The 18839-nt window shown below is 41.1% G+C and overlaps 1 long non-coding RNA gene across 3 annotated transcripts in view; it reads right to left on the minus strand.

Annotated features, from left to right (window-relative positions):
- Positions 1-18839, minus strand: part of LOC138433573 (uncharacterized) — a 315433-nt gene that overhangs the window by 17721 nt on the left and 278873 nt on the right. For all 3 annotated transcript variants that reach the window (XR_011254360.1, XR_011254362.1, XR_011254361.1), the window contains 5 exons: positions 16505-16659; positions 16200-16404; positions 15388-15450; positions 14006-14213; positions 584-625 (listed from right to left, as the gene is read on the minus strand). This is a non-coding gene — a long non-coding RNA (uncharacterized lncRNA). The remainder of the gene's footprint in view (positions 1-583; positions 626-14005; positions 14214-15387; positions 15451-16199; positions 16405-16504; positions 16660-18839) is intronic.

Raw genomic sequence — 18839 nt, forward strand, 5'->3', positions numbered from 1 at the left:
AGTAATTTATCAGCTCTAGGGAAAAATAATGAGTGAATAAGAAAGGAAACATAATAATAGTAGGCTTCTCGGCTCAACAGTGACTATTCCAAAGTCAGAAACTGCAGACGAGTGAGAACTGTAGTGTGACAAACTGGAAGGTCAGAGGAAGGATAAAGGATGTGAGAGAACTCTTTACCACAATAGGAAGTGAATAGAGGTAGCATTCTATTTGGAATGAGGAATTAAATACCAAAAAGAATGAGGAAATATGTTTAAAATAGCCCTGAAAGAATAGGACATTGCAACGATGGCCATTCGGGTACCATGGTAAATGACTGAGTGGGTGAGACAGACTCAAGGGGAGCAGTGGCGGCTGCTGGGGTCCCAGAGCACCAGCTTCCATGAGGAGCCTCAGGGTTAGGGGTCCACCGTGAGGTTAGCACCACTGGCAACAATGGGAGGAAGAGAAGAGCTGCCCCCTGAGCATTCTAACCCAGAGACCCTGAACATGGATCTTCCCCATCCCGGGAAGGTTCTTGGCCTGTCTGGAATAGGGCCCTGCAGGGCAACCTAATTCTAACAATTGATGGGGAAGACTTACCTTTTTGACCTCCACCACCTTGGCTTGACACTACCACGCTTCCTATATATTCACAAAAAAAAAGATTACATTTGGGGTTGAAATCATACTTTCTAAAACAGAAATCATGACAAAATCAATATTTGAAGACACCTAACTGACACACAAATGAAGCGATAAATATTTCTGTTGTGCTATGATATTAAGCAGATTAAAAGGATTGTGCCCAAGAACAACCAGAAGAACGAGAGAGAAGGCGTACAGGCTGCCCATGCAAGGGTGAAGCGTAAGGGAGATCTGATATTGTCTGAGCTGCAGCTGATGTTTCAAAGACAAGCCAAGCAGTGAGTACTCTGATGGCTGCCCCACAGGTATCAATGCTGGCTGGCACGCTTCCACTCCAGTGACCCATCCCTGGGGTTTGCCTCCATTCCTGAAATGGCCCCCTTTTCACACAGGCCCCACACTGTCTTCAAGGGCTGAATAAGACAAGGCTAGCCAGCATGGAGGAAGTCACTTAATAAGCACTTTCCTGTCCTGGGGACAGATGTGTTTGGATTTCAGTGAAGGAACTAAAATCCCAGCAGCTGAGCTGGAGGAGGCTGCTCCAGAAGCCTGGAGGGAGATGTAGGGGTCTTATGTTTTGTACCGTCTCTTGGCAACCCTCCTGACTGCTGCTGACCCGTGGCAGAGACCCAGCTCCTTTGCAATGGGCCTTGAAGTGATCACATTTCCATCTGTGTCCAGAAGAAAGAGTGTGGTAAAGTCACAGGGACTCACTCCTTGCTTGGGTCACAGAAACACCAGACACCAGCTGAGAATAAAAGCCCACACAAAATAGAAATCCAGAGGCATTTTTCAGCAGCCATGGTAAATGAGGATTTTTTAAGAAACAAAGTAAGTACAGATTTTTTTTTTTTTTAAAGAATGTCTGAAATCCTAAGTAAATGGCCTTTGATTTACAATGCCCATGGATTTTTGGTGTTTTCAACAATAAGCAGGAATACTGAGTTTGGGGTTTTTTTTCAATAATAAGCAGGAATATTGAGTTTGGGGTTTTAATTCCTTTAAGCATTTTCCTATAAAATGATTTCTTAAAAAAGCATTTTCTAGAAAGTATTTCCACTTTCTCCCTTTTTTGCCCTCTAGGTTAGAGCTATGATAAAAAAAGAAGGGAGAAGAAGGGAACAAATATTTGTAATGTGCTCATTTTGTGTTGGCATGGGCTCAGAAGCTTTGCCTATATACCGAGTTCCTTCTCACGAATCCAAGCCCAGACCTTTGTTTCCTCGTATGTACTGCCAGTAACAAAGAGATCACATTCCATTTATTCACGGAATTCATCTAGGACAACACCATCAGTTCAAACTGTGAGAGCGAATGCACTTGTCTCTAAGTTATCAATTAAGATTCGTGCTGCGACTCATTTCTCTATTTTGCCAAGTATTTAAAAATCCTCATTATTTGCTGCTCCTCACCTTGCCCAGTGAAAGTTGGCAAGCACTGTTATCCTCACTTAATAACCCATGTTACCCAGGGAATAGCCTGGCTTAGAAGCTATGATGCCCAAAGCTCCTGGATAAGCGCTCTGAGTCTCCTGTCTAGACTTGATGAATAATTCACGGGTCTAGTTGGTGGAAGTCCAGTCAGGAGTCTGGCAGAGTTGATTGCTTCAGAGCCGTGACATCCAGGGCCCTACTCTTGCCTCATTTTCCTTCTCTCTCTCTGATGCTTCAGCTTAAGGGAAATCTCTTCTTTCCCTATTTTTTAAGAGTTAGGAAAGCACAAGATTCAGATCCCAGCCCTCTACTTGGTTGTTCTCTTCACGCATTCAGTCAAAAAAGGAATGAAAGTGGGTCATTTGCAGAGATGTGGATGAACCCAGAATCTCTCATATAAGGTGAGGGAAGTCAGAAAAAGAAAAACAAATATTGTCTATTAATGCATACATGTGGAATCTAGAAAAATGGTACGGGTGAACCTATTTCCAGGGCAGGAAGAGCGATGCAGACTTGAGAACGGAGATTTGGACAGAGGGTGGGGGGGAAGGGGAGGGAGGATGAACTGGGAGATTAGGATTAACATATATACATTACTGCTGCTGCTGCTGCTGCTAAATCGCTTCAGTCATGTCCGACTCTGTGCGACCCCACAGACAGCAGCCCACCAGGCTCCCCCGTCTCTGGGATTCTCCAGGCAAGAACCCTGGAGTGGGTAACATATATACACTACCATGTGCAAAATAGCTAGCTGGTGGGAAGCTGCTGCATAGAACAGGGAGGCCAGCTTATTGCTCCATGGCGACCTAGATGGATGTGATGGGGGTGGGAGGGAGATTCAGGAGGGAGGGGATATATCTATACATCATATAGCTGATTCTCCTCTCTGTACAGCATAAACTAACACAGCATGGCAAAGCAATTATACTCTTAATAAAAAAAATTTTTTTTTAATTGAAGTATTTGGACTTCTAGGACACGGGCATGTCAGCTGCCTGTTGGCTTTCAGAACTATTTCTGACTCTTCCTCTATTCTGCTGTGTACTACAGGCTCCCTTGCCCTCTAGCTTCTGGTAGTTACTTATAGTTAATAATAGGTACGGTATAAAGTTGGAGAGAGAGAGAAAAAAAAAGGAAGATCAGATCTTTCTTTCTCTCCTTCTCACCCTTCCTTTCTATGAGTTTCCAGATCCTGGATCCCGCTGGTCCCCTCTCCAGGCACCCCTGTGTGGTTCTAGCTCCTGTCAGACAATGGGCTCCCTTCCTCCCCTGCCCCTCCAACCCTGGTGGAGATAGCAGCTTCCTTTGTTTCTCCATTTCTTGCCAATTTTCCATTACCCTTTTAACCAATTATCTGTATTAAATCCCATCTGCCTGAAAGATGCAGAAGACTATTTTCCTGGTTCTATCCTGACAGACACCATTCTTAGTTACAAGCTATAGAAACCAACCTTGACATGTTGGCAAGAAAGAATTTTGCTATGAAAGATATTGGAGAGATCAAAGGATCTCTGGGAGGACTGGAGAGCCAGGCTCAGAAACTGCAAGGGAAGGAGCAATGCTCGCAAATCTTCAAGTGACATTGTGTGGGTGCAGGCATGTTTGAGGTCTTGGGTCCTGCCATGTGCCACCACCAACACTGGATATTGGAAGGTACCATTCGAATTGTTGTCTCTGTTCCCATCTCTCAACAGAATCAGCTCTAGGCTCTTCCTACTTCTCTATGACATTTGCTTCCAATTTAGAGAGAGTAGAGATGGATACATCTGATGGTCAATGCCCAGGTCATGTGCCCACTTGTGGCCACAAAAGTATCTAACATTTTCCATTCCTATCATGCTAGATGGGCTCTTTTTAGGCAGAATTCCCTAAATACAGGAGAAAAACTTGGCAGCCAGAGAGACCTTGAGGGAATGAGTGATAGTTGGTCAGTTGTGTCTGACTCTTTGCAACCCCATGGACTGTAGCCTGCCAGGTTCTTTCATCCATGGAATTCTCCAGGCAAGAACACTGGAGTGGGTAGCCATTCCCTTCTCCAGGGGATCTCCCCAACCCAGGGATCGAACACAGGTCTCCTGCATTGCAGACAGATTCTTTACCATCCAGGTCACCAGGGATGTTTACTATTAAGAGACATTCCTAAGTATAAAGACAGATCAACTTAAAAAGTATCCACAGATAGATGGTTTACTTAATCTTTTAATCTATAGATAATACATTAGAATATATAATGAATCCATACACCTTTTCCAAAGGAATACCCGAGACAGAAGTAACAATAAAGTTATAAATGACAATCATCAATCAGATGAAATTTAGATGAAGCTTATCTCTCTCGAAGAGATGCAGACTGGGCGGATTCAAATGTAAGTAGTTTCTTTGGGAGCTATGGAAATCCCTGGGATCGCTGGTAAGGAAGTGGAAAAAGAAAGATGAGAAGTGAGTGAGTGACAGTTGCTCAGTCATGCCTGACTCTTTGCAACCCCATGCAGCCTGCCAGGCTCCTCTGTCCAAGGAATTCTCCAGGCAAGATTTCTGGAGTGGGTTGCCATTTCCGTCTCCAAAGATAAAGAAAGGAGTGTAAATTATCCATTGAGTTATTGCTCTGGGGTAACCGGATCTAAATCCTCTAAGGAGAAAATGGAGCCAGTGTAGAAGACATGCCTCAGAGTCATCCCAGGTGCTGGAAGCTGAGGTTTTCTATACCAACTATATACCCCATGCCACTGAGAGCCGCTGCTGCTGCTGCTGCCTAAGTCACTTCAGTCGTGTCCGACTCTGTGCGACCCCATAGACGGCAGCCCACCAGGCTTCCCCGTCCCTGGGATTCTCCAGGCAAGAACACTGGAGTGAATTGCCATTTCCTTCTCCAATGCATGAAAGTGAAAAGTGAAAGTGAAGTCGTTCAGTCGTGTCCAACTCTTCACGACCCCATAGACTGCAGCCTTCCAGGCTCCTCCATCCATGGGATTTTCCAAGCAAGAGTACTGGAAAATCCCATGGATGGAGGGTGGTGCTTAAATTCTCCTGCACTCGTATGCAAACTGAGTGGATCTAATCAGAGAAAAGCTTCAGGCAAATATAAGCTTCCAGGGAGAGGAGTTAAAAGTTGGGCAGGTGTAAGCTGAAAAGGTAAGGGAGAAATGATGTAACAGGGAACCGACCCCATCTGCTATGGGGGTAAGATGAATATAAAGGTCCACTAGGCACTGCTCAGCATTAAATATACCACAGTATCTACGATGGAAGCATTCCTGACTTCACGATACTGGTGGTCTCAAGACATGGGAACAGGCAAGCACAATACAGTGGGGAGGAGAGCAGTAATAGAGGCCGCCTACACAGCTAGAGGTGGACCTCGGGCCACTGAGACCCAAGAGGACAAAGACAGTATCCTACTCATTTTCGCATCTCCGTTGTCTACGATGGTACCTAATCTGTATATGCTTTCTGACTCAGTACTGACCTGTCAGATGCGCTCTTGGTGTGTTACACTCTTTGTCTCTGTTTCACGCTATAACCGAACAACCTAGGAGTGTCAAGGTACTCATAATTATTCCTAACCATCAGACTACCCCCAGTCATTCTTCATATATGAAAGTGAAAGTGAAGTTGCTCAGTCGCGTCCGACTCTTTGTGACCCCATGGACTGTAGCCTGCACCAGGCTCCTCCATCCATGGCATTTTCCAGGCAAGAGTACTGGATTGGGTTGCCATTTCCTTCTTGGTGTAATTTCTCCAAAAGTTTTGCCTACACAGTGGGCCTCATTTCCAAGCCTAGGCTATCCCAATCAGAGAACTTGGATGCTCACTGGCAACTCATTCTTATGTATCTTTAGAAACTAAGCTCTTGGAGAGCAGGAAACATATCGGTTGTGTTTCACAATGTACACTCCGTGTCCAGGCTAGTGCTGGCACATTCTGTATGTACAAGCTTCATTTACACTAATGATTTCTTGGATGACTTGAATAAATGAATAAAGGTTATAGATGTTGACTAAGGACCAGTTGCACATCTAAGACATGGCAGAAGCGAGACTTGAACTGCAGTCTGTCTGACTCCCAAATATCTCCTATATTTTGCTGCACATTAAGCAACTTACCTGTCCATGGCAACTAGAAAATTTAACTTGGCTTAAAGATTACTATTCTGAGGTCAAAAGTAATGGGATAGGAAGTGTGTAAGAACTTACTATAAGCATCAGGCTAAGGGATTATCAAGCAAAACTCTGGACCCAAAGTTGGAAGAAGGTTCTTAGAGGATTTGACAGGACTGGACAATCTTTAAAATTCCCAGAAATGAGAACACTCTTTAACACCATACACAAAAATAAAACAGATTAAAAACCTAAATGTAAGACCTGATACTATGAAACTCTTTGAGGAAAACATAGGCAGAACACTCTGATATAAGTTGCAGCAATATCCCTTGGATCTGTCTCCTAGAGTAATGGAATCAAAACAAAAACAAACAGGACCTAACTAAGCTTGTAAGATTTTGCACAGCAAAGGAAATCATAAAAATAAAAAAAAAATAAAACAAAACAAGAAAATATACAGAATGGAGAAAATATTTGCAAATGACGTGACCAAGGGATTAATGTCAAAAATATACAAACAGCTTTTGCAGCTCAATATCAAAAAGCCCAACCAAAAAATGAGCAGAAGACCTAAATAGACATTTCCCCAAAGATGCCATACAGCTGGCTAAGAGGCACTTGAAAAGATGCTCAACATCACTAATTATTAGAGAATGCAAATCAAAACTACAATGAGATATCACCTCACACTAATCAGAATGGCCATCATCAGAAAAATTTTTTTAAGTTTAAAGAAAAAAATAGTGGTAGAACTACCATATGACCCAACGATGCCATTCTGGGGCATATAGGTGAAGAAAACCATAATTTGAAATGATACATGCCCCAAGTGTTCATTGCAGCACTATTTACAACAGCCAAGACACGGAAGCAGTCTACATGTGCATCAACAGACGAATGGAGAGAGAAGATGTGGTGCACATATACAACATACTATTACTTGGCCATAAAAAGACGAAGTAATGCAATTTGCAGCAACGTAGATGGACCTACAGATTATCATACTAAGTGAAGTAAGAGACAAATATCGTATGATATTGCTTACACACAGACTCTAAATAAATGATACAAATGAACTTATTTATAAAACAGAAACAGACTCACAGATTTTGAAAACAAATTCATGGTTAGCAAAAAGAAAAGGTAGGGCAGAGGGATAAATTGGGAGTTTGGGATTAAAATATATACACATTTATATGTAAAATAAACAAGCACAAAGTAGATAAACTGCATGGCACAGAGAACTATATTCAATATCTTGTAATAACCTATAATGGAAAAAATCTAAAAAGGAATATGTGTACATATACATATATATAACTGAATCACTTTTCTGTATACCTGAAACAAACATTATAAATAACAATATTGAAATAAAAATTAAAACTTTTTTTAATATTATACCTTTTTAAAAAATAAAATTGGTGATCTTATTGGAAGGGAGAATATTGGAGGAAGGAGAGGCAGAACATTCTCTGCAGGATAGTGAGATACTCGAAGGAGGCAGGAAGTCTGGATAGTGGCAGCAGATATGGAGGAAACAGTATTAGAGCATATACACACTGCTATATATAAAATAGAAAACCAACAAGGATCTACTCTATAGCACAGGGAACTCTGCTCAACAGTCTGTAAAATCCTAAATGGGAAAAGAATTTGAAAACAAGCAGATACACGTATTGCTGACTGTACACCTGAAACTAAGGCATTGTTAATTAACTATAGCTCCAATATAAAATGGACTTTTAGACTCTGTGGGAGAGGGAGAGGGCGGGATGATTTGGGAGAATGGCATTGAAACATGTATACTATCAGGTAAGAAACAAATTGCCAGTCTATGTTTGATACAGGATACAGGATGCTTGGGGCTGGTGCACGGGGATGATCCAGAGAGATGATATGGGGTGGGAGGTGGGAAGGGGGTTCAGGATTGGGAACTCATGTACAGCTGTGGCTGATTCATGTCAATGTATGGCAAAACCAATACAGTATTGTAAAGCAAAATAAAGTAAACATTTTTTAAAATTAAAAAAAAATTTAAAAATATTTTACCATTCCAAGGTTTTATACTTAATCTCTAGGTGAAAATGCCCCCTCTAACATCAGTAAGAACTGACATCGTTAGCTTACTACACTGATTTTAAAATATTGGAAATAAAGTGATAGTAAGGCACCTGATCCATCTTTTGTTGCTCCTTTAGGCACTGCAGAAAAAGTCATCACCAACTTCTGGGTGTCAGACATACATGGAACCATGTTCAAATTAGAGGAAGAGGGAGGTATAGTTTTGAAATCTTCAGTCAGAGCAATTCTTCTGCCTTATTTATCATGTTCTCATTCTTTCCTTTTGTCAGAATCAAAGTCTTGCATCCTCCATGCAGGCACTTCCCACACTTTCTTGATTCCAAAATAGCCAAGCAGCAGCATAAATTTAATAACAGTGTTTGGTTTGTGGGGGGTGGGAGGGAAAGTGTTCCATGAACTGTCCATAGATTACAAGGTACACAGCTCATTTTTAGAGTGCTAAAATGTGGCCCCAAGAAAGTCTTGGAAGTAACAGACAACATATGTAATTAAATATAACATATTCAAGTAGTATTAATGAGGAGCCTATATATTTTGTCCAAATGTGACTGCTAGATATAACTACAAAATAGTGGAAACAACAAAAAGAGTTTTCACAGTAATTACAGTTTTGAAGAAGTAAACATGCATTTTAAAATTTCCTTGAAGCATGTAAACTATTTGGATTTGTTTCTGAAAACTGATAAATTGAAAGATTAATAGACTAATTAATATTTACATGTATAATAAAACAGGTGCTTTGACCATCAGTGTAAACTTTCTTGGTAAAAACTGAACTAGATCTAATTTCTGTGTTAACTCTTTGACTTCTGGAGGAAAAAAATGTCTGTGCACCATCACCTTTTAAATGGAGATCCATAAATGCAAAACATCAGATTAACTGTTCATTAGTCACCTTTTGACTTGATCGCTGATTCAGAAATTCAGAAGTGGAACACTGGGTTGTAGTCATCTAGTTCTCACTGCTTCATTATAATGGTCCAGCCAAGCCCACCCACGATGCCCATCAACAGAGCTAGACAGGCAGTCAAAGGAAAACACCTTTCTCAAAGGATCAGCACCTCATGAACCCCTCAAGGATCTCACTCTACAATATGAGATACCACAGGGAGAATTAAAACCAGGACAAAGACATTGAATGTATATACCAAATTAGGAGGAGGTGTGGAAGAAAAACAAATACTTCTGCTTTATTGACTATGCCAAAGCCTTTGACTGTGTGGATCACCACAAACTCTGGAAAATTGTTAAAGAGATGGGAACAAGGGACCACCTGACCTGTCTCTTGAGAAATCGGTATGCAGGTCAGGAAGCAACAGTTAGAACTGGACATGGAACAACAGACTGGTTCCAAATAGGAAAAGGAGTACGTCAAGGCTGTATATTGTCACCCTGCTGATTTAACTTATATGCAGAGCACATCATGAGAAACACTGGGCTGGAAGAAGCACAAGCTGGAATCAAGATTGCCAGAAGAAATATCAATAATCTCAGATGCAGATTACACCATCCTTACGGCAGAAAGCAAAGAACTAAAGAGCCTCTTGATGAAAGTGACAGAGGAGAGTGGGAAAAGTTGGCATAAAGCTCAACATTCAGAAAACTAAGGTCTTGGCATATGGTTGCCATCACTTCATGGCATATAGATGGGGAAACAGTGGACACAGTGACAGACTTTATTTCTGGGGGCTCCAAAATCACTGCAGATGGTGACCATAGCCATGAAATTAAAAGACACTTGCTCCTTGGAATGAAAGCTATGACCAACCTAGACAGTATATTAAAAAGCAGAGACATTACTTTGCCAACAAAGGTCTGTCTAGTCGAGGCTATGGTTTTTCTAGTAGTCATGTATGGATGTGAGAGTTATACTATAAAGTAAGCTGAGTGCCACAGAATTGAGGCTTTTCAACAGTGATGTTGGAGAAGAGTCTTGAGAGTCCCTTGGACTGCAAGGAGATGCAACCAGTCAATCCTAAAGGAAATCAATCCTGAATATTTGCTGGAAGGACTGATGTTGCAGCTGAAACTCCGATACTTGGCCACCTGATGCAAAAAACTGACTCATTTGAAAAGACCCTGATGCTGGGAAAGATTGAAGGCAGGAGGAGAAGGGGACAACAGAGGATGAGATGGTTGGTTGGATGGCATCACTGACTCAATGGACATGAGTTTACTAACACTGGAAGTTGGTGATGGACAGGGAGGCCTGGCATGCTGCAGTCCATGGGGTCACAAAGTCAGACACAACTGAGCAACTGAACTGAACGGTGGAAGAAAAACACTAAGATCAAGAATACAGCAATACAGTGGGGGTTGGGGAGGGGGTGGCAGAGATATATGGCAGAAACCAACACAAAATTGGAAAGGAATTATCCTCCAATTAAAAATATTTTATAAAAGGATAAACAGGCAAAAAAAAGAACACATGCCCAAATGTTACATCATGGAGACTAAGAATAGAAAATACCCTGATATTCTGCAGCCTTGTCTAACTCAATGAAACTAAGCAAAGCCCATGGGGCCACCCAAGATGGGCGGGTCATGGTGGAGAGGTCCGACAGAATGTGGTCCACTGGAGAACGGAATGGCAAAACACTTAAACATTCTTGCCTTGAGAACCCCATGAACAGTATGAAAAGGCAAAATGATAGGATACTGAAAGAGGAACTCCCCAGGTCAGTAGGTGCCCAATATGCTACTGGAGATCAGTGGAGAAATAACTCCAGAAAGAATGAAGGGATGGAGCCAAAGCAAAAACAATACCCAGTTGTGGATGTGACTGGTGATAGAAGCAAAGTCCGATGCTGTAAAGAGCAATATTCCATAGGAACCTGGAATGTCAGGTCCATGAATCAAGGCAAATTGGAAGTGGTCAAACAAGAGATGGCAAAGGGTGAACGTCAACATTCTAGGAATCAGCGAACTAAAATGGCCTGGAATGGGTGAATTTAACTCAGATGACCATTATATCTACTACTGCAGGGAGGAATCCCTTAGAAGAAATGGAGTAGCCATCATGGTCAACAAAAGAGTCCAAAATGCAGTACTTGGATGCAATCTCAAAAACAACAGAATGATCTCTGTTCATTTCCAAGGCACACCATTCAATATCACAGTTATCCAAGTCTATGCCCCAACCAGTAACACTGAAGAAACTGAAGCTGAACGGTTCTATGAAGACCTACAAGACCTTGTAGAACTAACACCCCAAAAAGATGTCCTTTTCATTCTGGGGACTGGAATGCAAAAGTAGGAAGTCAAGAAACACCTGGAGTAACAGGCAAATTTGGCCTTGGAATGGGGAATGAAGCAGGGCAAAGACTAATAGAGTTTTGCCAAGAAAATGCACTGGTCATAGCAAACACCTCTTCCAACAACACAAGAGAAGACTCTACACATGGACATCACCAGATGGTCAACACCGAAATCAGACTGATTCTATTCTTTGCAGCCAAAGATGGAGAAGCTCTATACAGTCAACAAAAACGAGACCAGGAGCTGACTGTGGCTCAGATCATGAACTCCTTATTGCCAAATTCAGACTTGAAGAAAGTAGGGAAAACCACTAGACCATTCAGGTATAACCTAAATCAAATCCCTTATGATTATACAGCGGAAGTGAGAAATAGATTTAAGGGCCTAGATCTGATAGATAGAGTGCCTGATGAACTATGGACGGAAGTTCATGATATTGTACAGGAGACAGGGATCAAGACCATCCCCATGGAAAAGAAATGCAAAAAAGCAAAATGGCTGTCTCAGGAGGCCTTACAAATAGCTGTGAAAAGAGAGGCGAAAAGCAAAGGAGAAAAGGAAACATATACCCATTTGAATGCAGAGTTCCAAAGAAGAGCAAGAAGAGATAAGAAAGCCTTCCTCAGAGATCAATGCAAAGAAATAGAAGAAAAGAACAGAATGGGAAAGACCAGAGGTCTCTTCAAGAAAATTAGAGATACCAAGGGAACATTTCATGCAAAGATGGCCTCGATAAAGGACAGAAATGGTATGGACCTAACGGAAGCAAAAGATATTAAGAAGATGTGGCACGAATACACAGAAGAACTGTACAAAAAAGAGCTTCACGACCAAGATAATCATGATGGTGTGATCACTCACCTAAAGACAGACATCTTGGAATGTGAAGTCAAGTGGGCCTTAGAAAGCATCAGTACGAACAAAGCTAGTGGAGGTGATGGAATTCCAGTTGAGCTATTTCAAATCCTGAAAGATGATGTTGTGAAAGTGCTGCGCTCAATATGCCAGCATTTTTTGAAAACTCAGCAGTGGCCACAGGACTGGAAAAGGTCAGTTTTCATTCTAATCCCAAAGAAAGGCAATGCCAAAGAATGCTCAAACTACCACACAATTGCACTCATCTCACATGCTAGTAAAGTAATACTAAAAATTCTCCAAGCCAGGCTTCAGCAATATGTGAACCATGAACTTCCTGATGTTTAAGCTGGTTTTAGAAAAGGCAGGGGAACCAGAGATCAAATTGCCAACATCCACTGGATCATGGAAAAAGCAAGAGAGTTCCAGAAAAAAGTCTATTGCTGCTTTATTGACTATGCCAAAGCCTTTGACTGTGTGGATCACAATAAACTGTGGAAAATTTTGAAAGAGATGGGAATACCAGACCACCTGACCTGCCTCTTGAGAAACCTATACCTAGGTCAGGAAGCAACAGTTAGAACTGGACATGGAACAACAGACTGGTTCCAAATAGGAAAAGGAGTACGTCAAGGCTGTATATTGTCATCCTGCTTATTTAACTTATATGCAGAGTACATCATGAGAAACACTGGGCTGGAAGAAGCACAAACTGGAACCAAGATTGCCGGGAGAAATATCAATAACCACAGATATGCCGATAACACAAAAGAGGAGAGTGAAAAAGTTGGCTTAAAGCTCAACATTCAGAAAACAAAGCTCATGGCATCTGGTCCCATCACTTCATAGGAAATAGATGCAGAAAGAGTGGAAACAGTGTCAGACTTTATTTTGGGGGGCTCCAAAATCACTGCAGATGGCGACTGCAGCCATGAAATTTAAAGACGCTTACTCCTTAGAAGAAAAGTTATGACCAACCTAGATAGCATATTCAAAAGCAGAGACATTACTTTGCCACAAAGGTCCATCTAGTCAAGGCTATGGTTTTTCCAGTGGTCACGTATGGATGTGAGAGTTGGACTGTGAAGAAAGCTGAGCACCGAAGAATTGATGCTTTTGAACTGTGGTGTTGGAGAAGACTCTTGAACGTCCCTTGGACTGCAAGGAGATTCAACCAGTCCATTCTGAAGGAGATCAACCCTGGGATTTCTTTGGAAGGAATGATGCGAAAGCTGAAACGCCAGTACTTTGGCCACCTCATGCTAAGAGTTGACTCATTGGAAAAGACTCTGATGCTGGGAGGGATTGGGGGCAGGAGGAGAAAGGGACGACAGAGGATGAGATGGCTGGATGGCATCACTGACTTGATGGACGTGAGTCTGAGTGAACTCTGGGAGTTGGTGATGGACAGGGAGGCCTGGTGTGCTGTGATTCATGGAGTCGCAAAGAACTGGACACGACTGAGCGACTGAACTGAACTGAATCAACCTCAGGGCCAGAAGCACGCTCAGAACCCATCTTAACGTATTTCCTCAAAAAACCACTCCAGACAATGGGAAATAGAACCAAGATTGAATTATTTGCCCCCACCCCTGCTGCTGATATCTCCCATTTATCTTATATCCAGGCTACACTGAGCTACTCACCATTCTGAAGTGTGCCAGGCAGCTTCAAGCATCTGTGCCTGTTTCTTCTGTTTCCTCTATCTATAGATATTTTTGTACCCTATGTGGCTGCACACACAAAAAAATTCCACTTTTATGAGGCAAGCCCCATCCATATCCTCTAACCAGAATTAATTGTTAATAGGTGTTCCTTTATTTCAAGAGTTTCAGCTAGAGGGGCCTGAAGGACCTAGAAGAAAAAGTTTACCAAATAATGAAAGTAATGGTTATATATAACACATTTCAGCCCCAACACAAAGCTGAAGAGGAAAATAATGATGAGATTTATGAACCAGAATTTCTTTCCTCATTTTGCTTATAAAGCTGTAGCTTCTACTATAAATATATAAAAGTTTAGGGTAAGCCTGGATTCCTATTGTAAAATGTAATAAGGATAGAAATTCAAGCATAATATCACTTTGTTTTGAGCTATAAAAACTCTATCAAGGTATAACATCTTACCTTACAAAAGTTACTTCAAAAGTTAGCAAATGTTCCCATTCAGTCAATCCCACCCTGGGCCAACACCCAGAATTATAAGAGGAACTTTTGAAGAGTATGGATTTCTTGGCTTCATTCATGGCCTGTGAGCCAGCATTTTGGGAGAGTGGGTCCAAGAATCAGTATTTTACAAAGGCTCCCCTAGGTGAACTGAAGACAATCAGGTTTACTGACTTAACTGATGGTTTCAATAATCGTCTGAGTCGGGCATATCAGTAAATGTTCATTACAAGGACACATCAATAGACATAAGTATTCAGGGGTCACAATATCTGAATTCTATTTATGATGTCAGTTTCAGGAAAGATATAGGCACCAAGTTTGCTTTGTTTGCTCCTTTGGCATTGTAGTGATGGGAGAAAAAGGACTGGAAAAAGTTTTAAGTCTCTAGCAAATTCCTAAAGAATGAAATGTTGACTGAGCTTAAAAGAAATGTTTCATGGCTGTCTTCAGTCTAAACAAGAAAATATTTGGGGGCAAAACTTTGTTAAAATTCACTTTGACTAATTTATCCAACCGTGAATAAAGACTGTTTTTTTCACACTTTAAAAGGCAGTGTGAAAGTCTGTTTTTCTTTTATTTTTCACATGTCAATCACCAAAACAGCTTAGTTTATAAGACTTTGGTTTCATGATGACTACATCTTCTTAAATGAGAGAAGAACTTGGTTATGTTCAAAGAAATAAAAATTAATAGTAATAGAGTTCCTAAAAATTAAAATCCCTACAGATCTAATTTACTGCTGATTTGCGGCTAATAATTCATATCGTAAAATAAAGGGAAATGTGAACCTAGTAGGCTCCAATAATTGGTTGTTTTCCGACAATTCTCTAAGTGTTACTCTATGGGTAATCTATACATACCTGGTGATTAGTCCACTGTTAATATGTTTTCTTGCGTGCATGCCACAGTGGGAAGCAAGGACACTAGGGATACAAGTGAATCCTTAATGAACCTTAATAAAAAATGATAAATGCATCTGACTTTTCACACATTAAACTTAACATAGCCTTGAATAAAGTGTGGCTGGTAGGTTATAAGAACACCGATGTGCATTTAAGGAGAATATCTGAAATTGTGTTGCAAACCATACATTTTCATGAACCTCTTTTCTGTGCTCTTTTGTTGTATTTGAGAAGTAAGCTCAGAGGCAAAAATAATACACCAGTTTCCTGAGTCCAATCAATAAAAATAGACTTTACCTGTCCCTATAATGTGTCAATCTGCCTTTTAGGCTATGATAAATTTGACACTACTTAGGAAAGCTGATTTTAAAACCATGGATGTGCTAAGCATGAATAATACTGCTACTGCTGCTAAGTCGCTTCAGTTGTGTCCAACTCTGTGCGACCCCATAGCCGGCAGCCCACCAGGCTCCCCCGTCCCTGGGATTCTCCCGGCAAGAACACTGGAGTGGGTTGCCATTTCATTCTCCAATGTATGAAAGTGAAAAGTGAAAGCGAAGTCGCTCAGTCGTGTCCAAACTCCTAGTGACTCCATGGACTGCAGCCTACCAGGCCCCTCCATCCATGGGATTTTCCAGGCAAGAGTGCTGGAGTGGGTTGCCATTGCCTTCTACAATACTGAAATTCTTTTGGTTCCTTACGTAAGAATTCACAGCTCTCACAATACATGAACATGGTTTTCAGAGTGAAGGTAAAGTTGCAATACTCACATTCAGCTGGGCAGCCAAGCAGCTCTGGGCTGTTTTCCATCTTTGCTCTGCGGCTGTGTAGTACAGATCACGTCAGTGAAGAGACGACTTACTGGGCCAGGCTGTATTTTCCAAAAATGGCTACATTAGTATTTTCAGTCCCATGTGCTCTTGTAGAACTTGCTACTTGCCCATGAAGAGATAGAGTTCATTTTTCCTTTTTTCCCTTGATGAACAGAATGTGAAGAAAGTGATCTCTGTGACTTTGGAGGTTAAGTTAAAAAAATTGACACAGCTTCCACCCAACTCTCTCTTGGGACACTCACCTTTGGAACCTGGCCACCATATTGTGGGAAAGATGAGCAGCCATATGGAAGGGCCACATGGAGGTTTCCCAGCCATATCCCAGACAACAGCATCAGCTACCAGACACCTGAGTGCCCTTCAGATGATTCTGCCTTCAGCCTTCCAGTCACCCCACCTGATGTCCAGTAGAAAAGAGACAAAATGTCCCTATCACACCCTGACTCTGCCCCACCCAAACTGCAAATCTGTGAGCAAAATAAACACTATCATTAAGCCACAGGAGTGGTTTGTTTTGCAGCAATTGGAATACTTACCAAGTGTCTTGATTCTATTTCATCTTCTATCAACAGCTGAAGTCACTTTCATCAGGAAAACAATAACTATTTAATAATGATTCTGTCTACAATGAGTCATATATTCTGGTAGCTGCTGTTTGTCTATCTACTATGTGTTTGGTCACCGTTGGACTGACATCATATGAGACAGCTCTGCGTGTGCAACTTGGACAGTGCAAATTTATTTAAAAATTATAAAATTAATTCATACTCATGATTCAAAATTCAAACTGTACAGATTTTTAGTAAAGAAAAAGTCCCATTTTGTTAACTTCTCAATCACATCTTTTTGAGGTAACCATACCAAATCCAGTGTGTATCCTTGCAGACCCTTCTCTGCTTTTCTTTACCTTTATACATACACACTCACTTACTCATAAATATGTATCTTGGGCAACCTCCCGTGCCACCCAGAGATGACAGTTTCTTCTCAGTATGTTGTTAAAGCACTATCATACATAATACCGATGATAATTATGATCAGGACATAAAGATAAGGATAATGATTGCCATGCTTGAGTTCTTGTGTGCCAGGTAATATAGAACATGGAGAGATTGAAATTGGCAAATATTAAAAACCAGGGCTTTTGTTTCTAGAAAACTAAATCTTGTTCTTAAACCAGCAAAACCCATGTTTGTCTTTGCCAACTGATTCTCCTCCAGCGCTTAGGAAAGTGTCTAGCACATGGAAGACTCTCTATGAATATTTGTTGTATGACCAAATTAATTAATGTTTTCACCACAAGCTCCTGGCAACCTTGATTCCAGCTTGTGCTTCAACCAGCCCAGCATTTCTCATAATGTATTCTGCATATAAGTTAAATAAGCAGGGTAACAATATATAGCCTTGACGTACTCCTTTCCCTATTTGGAACCAGTCTGTTGTTTCATGTCCAGTTCTAACTGTTGCTTCTTGACCTGCATCAGATTTCTCAAGAGGCAGGTCAAGTGGTCTGGTATTCCCATATCTTTAACAGTTTTTCAGAGTTTGTGGTGATCCACACAGTCAAAGGCTTTGGCATCATCAGTAAAGCAGAAATAGATGTTTTTCTGAAACTCTCTTGCTTTTTCGATAATCCGACAGCTGTTGGCAATTTGATCTCTGGTTCCTCTGCCTTTCTAAAACCAGCTTGAACATCTGGAAGTTCACAGTTCACGTACTGTTGAAGCCTGGCTTGGAGAATTTTGGGCATTAATTTACTAGCATGTGAGATGAGTGCAATTGTGTGGTAGTTTGAAGATTCTTTGGCATTGCCTTTCTTTGGGATTAGAAATGAAAACTGACCTTTTCCAGTCCTGTAGCCACTGCTGAGTTTTCCAAATTTGCTGGCATATTGAGTGCAGCACTTTCACAGCATCATCTTTTATGATTTGAATAGTTCAACTGGAATTTCATCACCTCCACTAGCTTTTTTCATAGTAATGCTTCCTAAGGCCCACTTGACTTCACATACCAGGATGTCTGGCTCTAGAGGAGTGATCATACCATTGTGATTATATGAGTTGTAAAGATCTTTTTTGTATAGTTCTTATGTGTATTCTTGCCATCTCTTCTTAACATCTTCTGCTTCTGTTAGGTCCATACCATTTCTGTTCTTTATTGAGCCCATCTTTGCATGAAATGTTCCCTTGGTATCTCTAATTTTCTTGAAGAGATCTCTGGTCTTTCCCATTCTGTTCTTTTCTTCTATTTCTTTGCATTGATCACTGAGGAAGGCTTTCTTATGTCTCCTTGCTATTCTTTGGAACTCTGCATTCAAATGGGTATATCTTTCCTTTTCTCCTTTGCTTTTAACTTCTATTCTTTTCTCAGCTATTTGTAAGGCCTCCTGAGACAGCCATTTTGCTTTTTTTGCATTTTTGGGGGGGATGGTCTTGATTCCTGTCTCCTGTACAATGTCATAAACCTCCATCCATAGTTCATCAGGCACTCTATCAGATCTAATGCCTTGAATCTATTGCTCACATCCACTGTATGATCATAAGGGATTTGATTTAGGACATACCTGAATGGTCTAGT

The sequence above is a fragment of the Ovis canadensis genome, chromosome 2 (genome assembly GCF_042477335.2).
Source record: "Ovis canadensis isolate MfBH-ARS-UI-01 breed Bighorn chromosome 2, ARS-UI_OviCan_v2, whole genome shotgun sequence".
Lineage (NCBI taxonomy): Eukaryota > Metazoa > Chordata > Mammalia > Artiodactyla > Bovidae > Ovis > Ovis canadensis.